This window comes from Heterodontus francisci, chromosome 19 (assembly GCF_036365525.1).
Source record: "Heterodontus francisci isolate sHetFra1 chromosome 19, sHetFra1.hap1, whole genome shotgun sequence".
NCBI classification, from domain to species: domain Eukaryota; kingdom Metazoa; phylum Chordata; class Chondrichthyes; order Heterodontiformes; family Heterodontidae; genus Heterodontus; species Heterodontus francisci.
Window position 1 is genome coordinate 77,242,720 of NC_090389.1, and position 8,248 is coordinate 77,250,967.

At 43.6% G+C, this 8,248-nt stretch overlaps 1 protein-coding gene across 1 annotated transcript in view; it reads right to left on the reverse strand.

The window, feature by feature from the left end:
- The window catches only part of sema3fb (sema domain, immunoglobulin domain (Ig), short basic domain, secreted, (semaphorin) 3Fb), a 212,583-nt gene extending 205,400 nt beyond the window's left edge, over positions 1 to 7,183 (reverse strand). Inside the window, exon 1 of the mRNA XM_068052040.1 lies at positions 7,094 to 7,183. The gene's annotated coding sequence lies outside the window, so the exon portion shown is untranslated. The remainder of the gene's footprint in view (positions 1 to 7,093) is intronic.
- Between the last annotated feature and the right edge of the window lie 1,065 nt (positions 7,184 to 8,248).

Below are 8,248 nucleotides of genomic sequence, written 5' to 3' on the forward strand. Positions count from 1 at the left end.
GTGGATGCCTGCACCTGTGGGAGACGCAAGAAGAGATCATGAGAGCTAACCTTGGAGAGCAGAAGGCTCTGGAGTGCTGAAGCTTTCCAATGCAACTCAGTGCTCGGCATGCTGTCAGACAGTGTGGCGTGCACTGCCCCTCCTTAATAAGTGCACTGCCCTCTGTAATCACCACCTCCACCATGAGTTCCCATTTCACCAGGGCCGACTTCCACCTTGTCCATGATCCTGGCTGTTTCCGTCTCATGATTTTCCATTGGTGTGATCATTTGGAAGTATGGCACCCCATCGCCAACCTGGGCCCTCTCCCAGGCATTATGTACTTGTTTCCTCTGCAAGGACAAAAGAGAGCGAGATAAGGCACTGCTGTCCTCTGTGTCAATGCCAGCTGCTCCTATTCATTTGAAGCTGCATGTATCAGCACTGACAGGTCCTCAGCAACACTATTGCTGTGAGCCATTCCAATGCACACACCTCTCCCATGTTCAGAAGCAGCATGACCCTGAGGCTCCTCAGGTGCTGTGTCTGCTGGAGGGTGAATATCCAGAGGCCTATCCTGAGGGTTGGGGGTTGCACTCACCTTGCCTCTGCATATGAGGTTATTGAACCTTTTCTTACACTGAATCCAGAATGATCTAACAACACTTCTGTCACTGCCAGTGTCTGTTATGTCAACTCAGGCCTGCTTTGTCTGTATGGGTGGCCTCCTCTTGCTATCCTCCAGGAAGAGGATCTCTCGTCTCCCTCATGACCTCCAGCATCACTTCTAGGTCAATGTCAGAGAATCGAGGGACTGTCCTACCCAGGTTCCAGGCCTCCAGCGCGCTTGAGACATCATGCAATTCAAAGATGGAGCTCAACTCTCAATGGCAGTCTTCTCTCTCCTCTTGCAGCAGTGAAATGGCAGCCACAATAATGGTTGCTGTGGTGAGTTTAAATCAGGCTCACACTTAAGTTGACCTGTTAGCGTTCCTGCCCCTGTGGCCACTAGTTGGCTGCCAGAACTGTCTCCACATCAATTAACTGGTCGCCCCACCACCCCCCCCATAGAAATTGTGACTCAATATTTTCCCTCCCCCCTCCCCGAGAGTGGGTTCAGAACCTGGAAACAGTCTCGACTTCCGTTTCCCATTCCCAATGTGAAAATCCAGCTGCAGGAGTTTTGGCGTTGTCACCGCCGGCTGTCCCTTGATTCGACGCTGACATTTACTCAGAGTCGCATGTTTCTGCCTTGGGTCTTCATGTGACTCAACAGGCTGATGTTCAACCCACAAATCTTTGGGCACATGGAGCAGGACGTTCCACGAGGTAGTGGGATCAGAGTGCAGGATTGTCTTCCTTTTCTTTCCTTCTCTGCTGCTGCTCTGCCTCATCATTAAGGCATCTGGACTGAAAGCGTGATGCAGCTTGATGGACAAGTTGTCGCCATTTTGAACGATTGGTCGCAAGCTCCTCCCAGTCAATGCTGCCGCACGTCAAAGAGATCTTCCGAGTGTCTTTGAAGCGTTTTCTTTGCCATCCCCTGGAACACTGGCCATTTGAGAGTTGAGAAAACAGGACCTGGCATGGGAGACGGTTTTCGGCCATCCGGACATAATGTCCAGTCCATCGAAGTTGGTTTTGTAGGAGTTTTGCAGGAGTTTTGCCTGAATGCTTGTGAAGCTGGCTTCAAGAAGGACACAAGCATTTGTTCGATGGTCCTCCCATTGAATCTGGAGGATGCGGCGGACGCATTGCTGCTGGAATTTCTCTGGTGCTCTTATGTGTCGCTGATACACAGTCCAGGTCTCACTGCAGTACAGGAGTGTGGTGACAACAACTGCTCTGTGCACTAGGACTTTTGTTGGCTCGAGGAGGTTTTTGTTGTCAGACACCCACTGCCGAAGTTTGTAGAAGGCTGAGCTGCTGCTGGAGCCAGTGTTTGATCTCCTCATCTCTGGCGGCTTTTCAGCGAGGTGGCTGCCAAGGTATGGGAAGTGCTCAACATATTCCAGAGGTGGAATTTTGGCTGACCAGGTGTGGATTGATATATGTGTTTCGTTTTGGCGACATTCAAAGACAGGCAGAGTCTATTGCATGCAGAATTACGAACATGCGAACATATGAATTAGGAGCAGGAGTAGGCCACTCGACCCCTCGAGCCTGCTCTGCCATTCAATAGGTTCATGGCTGAACTGATTACTCCACATTTCCACCTACCCCAATAACCTTCCACCCCCTTGCTTATCAAGAATCTATCTACCTCTACCTTAAAAATATTCAAAGACTCTGCTTCCACCACCTTTTGAGGAACAGAATTCCAAAGACTCACGACCCTCTGAGAGAAAAAATTTCTCCTCATCTCTGTCTTAAATGGGCGACCCCTTATTTTTAAACAGTGACCCCTAGTTCTAGATTCTCCCACAAGGGGAAACATCCTTTCCACATCCACCCTGTCAAGACCCCTCAGGATCTTATGTTTCAATTAAGTTGCCTCTTACTCTTCTAAATTCCAGCAGATACAAGCCTAGCCTGTGCAATCTTTCCTCATAAGACAGCCCACCCATTCCAAGGATTAGTCAAAGAAACCTTCTCAGTACCGCCTCCAAAGCATTTACATCCTTCCTTAAATAAGGAGACCAGTACTGTACACAATACTCCAGATGTGATCTCACCAATGCCCTGTATAGCTGAAGCATAACCTCCCTACTTTTGTATTCAATTACCCTCACGATAAACAATGACATTCTATTAGCTCTCCTAATTATGTGCTGTACCTGCATACTAACCTTTTGCGATTCATGCACTAGGGCACACAGATCCCTCTGCATCTCTAACAAGGCAAGGGAATATACAATGGATGGTAAGATCCTAGGAAGTACAGAAGGTCAGAGGGACCTTGGTGTACTTTATTTATTTATTTAGAAATACAGCACTGAAACAGGCCCTTCGGCCCACCGAGTCTGTGCTGACCATCAATCACCCATTTATACTAATCCTACATTAATCCCATATTCCTACCACATCCCCACCTGTCCCTATATTTCCCTACCACCTACCTATACTAGGGGCAATTTATAATGGCCAATTTACCTATCAACCTGCAAGTCTTTGGCTGTGGGAGGAAACCGGAGCACCCGGCGAAAACCCACGCAGTCACAGGGAGAACTTGCAAACTCCACACAGGCAGTACCCAGAATTGAACCCGGGTCGCTGGAGCTGTGAGACTGCGGTGCTAACCACTGCGCCACTGTGCTGCCCCATAGATCACTGAAGGCAGCAGCACAGGTAGATAAGGTGGTTAGGAAGGCATATGGGATACTTGCCTTTATTAGCCGAGGCATAGAATATAAGAATATAAGAGCAGGGAGGTTATGATGGAGCTGTATAAAACACTAGTTAGGCCACAGCTGGAGTACTGTGTACAGTTCTGGGCACCACACTATAGGAAGGATGTGATTGCACTGGAGGAGATGCAGAGGAGATTCACCAGGATGTTGCCTGGGCTGGAGCATTTCAGCTATGAAGAGAGACTGAAAAGGCTAGGGTTGTTTTCCTTGGAGCAGAGAAGGCTGAGGGGGTACGTGATTGAGGTGTGCAAGATTATGAGGGGCATTGATAGGTTAGATAGGAAGTAACTTTTTCCCTTAGCGGAGGGATCAAGAACCAGGGGCAGAGATTTAGGTTAAGGGGTTGGTAGTTTAGAGGGGATTTGAGGAAACATTTTTTCACCCAACAGGTGTTTGGAATCTGGAACACACTGCCTGAAGAGATGGTGGAGGCAGGAACACCCACAACATTTAAGAAGTATTTAGATGAGCACTTGAAACGCCATAGCATACAAGGCTACTGGCCAAGTGCAGGAATATGGGATTAGAATAGTTGGGTGCTGGATCGCCAGCACAGACACGATGGGCCGAAGCACCTGTTTCTGTGCTGTATGACTCTATGACACTGTGACTCTATCTCAGAGCTCTGCAATCTCTCACCATTTAAATAAAATGCTTCTGTTTTATTCTTCCTGCCAAAGTGGACAATTTCCCACTTTCCCACATTATACTCCATTTGCCAGGTCTTTGCCCAATCACTTAACCTATCTATATCCTTTGTAGCCTTCTTATGTCCTCTTCACAAGTTACTTTTCTACCTATCTCTGTGTCATCAGCAAATTTAGCAACCGTGCCTTCGGTCCCTTCATCTAAGTCACTTATATAATTTGTAAAAAGTTGAGGCCCCAGCACAGATCCCTGTGGCACACCACTCATTCCATCTTGCCAACCAGAAAATGACCCATTTATGCCTACTCTCTATTTCCTGTTAGCTAGCCAATCTTCTGTCCATGCCTATATGTTACCCCCTACACCATGAGCTTTTATTTTCTGCAATAACCTTTGATGTGGCACCATATCAAATGCCTTCTGGAAATCTAAGTACAATAAATCCACCGGTTCCCCTTTATGTACAGCACATGTAACTCCCTCAATGCACTCCAATAAATTGGTTAAACATGATGTTAAGCTAACTGGCCTGTAGTTTCCTGCTTTCTATTTCCCTCCTTTTTGAATAAAGGAGTTACATTTGCTATTTTCCAATCCTGAGGACCCTTCCCCGAATCTAGAGAATTTTGGAAAATTAAAACTGATGCATCAACTATCTCACTAGCCATCTCTTTTAACACCCTAGGATGAAGTCCGTCAGGATCCAGGGACTTGTCAGCCCGCAGCTCCAACCATTTGTTCAGTACCACTTCCCTAGTGATTGTAATTTTCTTGAGTTCCTCCCTCCCTTCCATTTCCTGACTTACAGCTAATACTGGGATGTTACTTGTATCCTCAATAGTGAAGACTGATGTAAAATTTCTGTTCAATTCATCTGCCTTCTCCTTAGTATCTATTATTAATCGAAGAGATCGTGAGTGACTTGCAAATCTGGTGCAGAGTGAGCTGTGACAGGAGTTTACAGAGATAAGGAGGGGTGTAACTGATTAAAATAATATCTTGGAACATATATGAAATACATGGCATATATGGACATGAGGAAAGGTACAGTTGTATAGTGGTAGTATATGAGTAAAGAATGCACTGACATACAGGAATGTTAGTGTTACAAATTCAGAAATGTCACCTTCTTGGGTTCTGTGGCCTCAGATACTCCTATAAGCAATCTGAGAGTCTTACTTTTATGTGAGTTGATTGCATTGTCTTATACCTACTTGCAAAAGTATGCCCTTATAATCTGGACTAAATATTTCAGTCTTTCGAATGTGTACTTCTGCAATCTCCCCAAAGGTCGATTGAGCAAACATTAAGGAAGTCAAAGCCTGATGCAAATCAATAAGCTGCTTTACTTCACAGTAGGATGAACATACTGAACAACAGCTGTAATCGGATTCCTTTTATTTAACAAATGAAATTTATCTTCGCAGATTAGTACAAAATAAAGAATATGGCATACTTTCCTACATCAATGATTTGTCTTAATTGACTTAAACTTGTCTCCTAACAGTTCCTCTCGCATTCATAACCTTTTAGGCTCAGTGAATGCCTCTGCACTTTCTCTATAAAAACCTGAATACTGTCTGTGTCTTGGTCCCTGTGTTTAAACTCCCTTTATTCACGGACAAACTGGGATCAAAGACTTTCCAGCATAAGCGCAATGGGCTGAATGGCCTACTTCTGTCCTGCAATTTCTATGATTTTATGATAAGTCATGATGGATCTACATCGTTGCCAGGTGCCTCCTCCACCGGAGTTACTGTGAATCCATTGTTTGCAAAGACAGCAGCAACTGTCACTGGTGCAGATCTACCTGATGACACTATTCACTATAAACTGACATCCCGATACTAGGAAATTCTTCCAGCTCATCCCTAATGCTCATCCTGACCTGTGTGGCAAGATGAACTTTTTGCTTTGACTCATCTGCAGCTGAGGAATGCTGCACCAGTTCATCATCTCTGATATTAAACAGCAAAAAAAAACTTTATTCCTACTTTCATGTCTGTTAATCTGTATTGGTCAGGGGAGCGGGAGGGGGAATAGGAATCCTCAGATCCATGCCACTTTATATTCAGTCTACCTTTTCTCTAAAATTAGTCAAGAGGCCCATATTGTTGAGGTCTAACCCTCCCCCCTCACCCCCACTATCCCTGCCCAGGATTAATGATTGTAACTAATTTGATGTTAATTGAGCACCCTTCACCCTATCAGCCTCAATGGCTCTGACCAGTCAGTCCCTAGATGATAACAGCACTCAACATTTAAATGGAAATGCAAATTAAAATTAAAAGCAAAAGCAGGTTGGTGAGAAGTCTGCGATCTTTTGATATTTAAAAAGCGTCCCAAAGGTTGACTTCCTTCTGTAACAGGGCACTGACGGTTTAATTTCTTCTGTAAAAGGGGTCCTGATGCTTAAACTCCTTCTTTAAAAAGGGTGCCAATGCTTAAATTCCTTTTTAAAAGGTGTTCTGATGGTTATATTCTCTCTTTAATAGACGACCTAATCTTTAAACTCCTTCTTTAAAAGAGGGCATAGTTTCCTAAATGAGGTCCTGAAGTTTACACCCCTTCTTAAAAAGGGGTTACACTCCTTTAAATTGTTAAAGGAAAAGGATTCTTTCTCAGTTCTGACTGAATGAAGCTGAAGATACTTTAATTTTGAGGATACTGTTAAATTATTAAAGAAAGAAGGCAACCTATGTATTTTTTCACACAGGTCTGTAGAGTATCAACTCCATGGGCACAGTTTGATATTTATCTTGACATTTTGCCATCAACTATTTTGATAAACAATTTATCACCATTATGAGCTGCTTGTGCTGTGACACCATATTTATTCTTAACATGATGGGTCAACACAAAATCGGTCTAAACTTTTACCTTCTTTAAAGTAACGAAGGAAGAGATTTAATTCATTTTGACATATAGACCAATAGCTATTGTACACCAGTGTGCAAGCTCAGAACTTGACCACAACTCATTAATAGATTCTTATCTCAGCCAGCTGTAAGGTTCCTATCAACACAGTTAGCTGGCATCAAACTCCCCCTACCTCAGTCCAAACTGACACAAAAGAGGTCACTTTCGAACTTTACATTCTCTGTAGAAAGCCTTACCTGCCAGGAGTTATTTGTCCAAAATTTGGGATTGTGTGTGATTTTCCAATCATAAAATCATGAGTCGTGTGTGTTTCAGACGACCTTCAGTGAGGATCACCGCAAGAGCTAAGAAGGTCACCAGAGGAAGTGATGTCATGTCACACATGACCAGGGAGTTGTGGGTGTAGATTGACATCTATTTAGATGTGGTTTGTGCAGTAGCTGTGTGTGTATATATATATATATATATATGTGTGTGTGTAGGTTCTAGTTAAGTTATAATGGATATTTCTTGTAGTTCTGTGAATCTTACAATAATTCACATACCAAAAGGACAAGTAATATTACAGTGTGTGCTCAAATTTCCAGTATATGATCTTTTGGTTAATGTTAGCAGCCAGGAGTGTGAACTCAGAAGATTATCCCCAAAATCTCACACAGGACCCATAAGGATGGCTGGTGTAGGAAATAAAGTTACCGATTCTAGTGGGACATATTCCAGGACGTTTTATCACATGACCTCCTGCCTTCAATGGCCACACCCAGTAAAAAAAAGCTTTTCTCCTCATCTCCAATATTTGTAGAGCTAATAAATGAAAGTGTTCAAAGAAATTGGAAAAAAATCTAATTTTTTAGTGCCCCTGTGATTTTCCCCCTAGGAAAAATGTCCAAGTATCCAGGAGAGTAATCTTCAATTTCTGGAGACTCCAGGGACAATCCTGGAGGGTTGGCATCAGTAGTAGGAAACGGCAATGTCATTCTGGTGCAGTTAGGGGTGTCCTTCATAATCCAGATTAAGATACATTTTTACACAAGATACCCTGCTTCTAACCATGCAAGTGTGAACCTCCCTTCTTAACATTGAGCTCTTAAGTTCTGGATTCACTCTTCTTACTCTTCGATGAACCCTCCTCTATTAAGTGTCCCTTAGTACCAACAGTTTCACAACAAATTTCAAATGTGTCCTCACCAATGATTTATACTGGATTGCAACAAACTGCTTCAATTTACAGTCAAATGCCCTTGAATTGCTTCAATAAATCCCAACACTTAAAAGGTCTTGTTGATGACTTCATATTGAGTGGGTACTTTCAGGATTGGTCGTTAATCACACTCATTCTTTAGTCGGTGGTCTTTAATTACCGTCATATCATGTTAATGTTCCACCCTTGC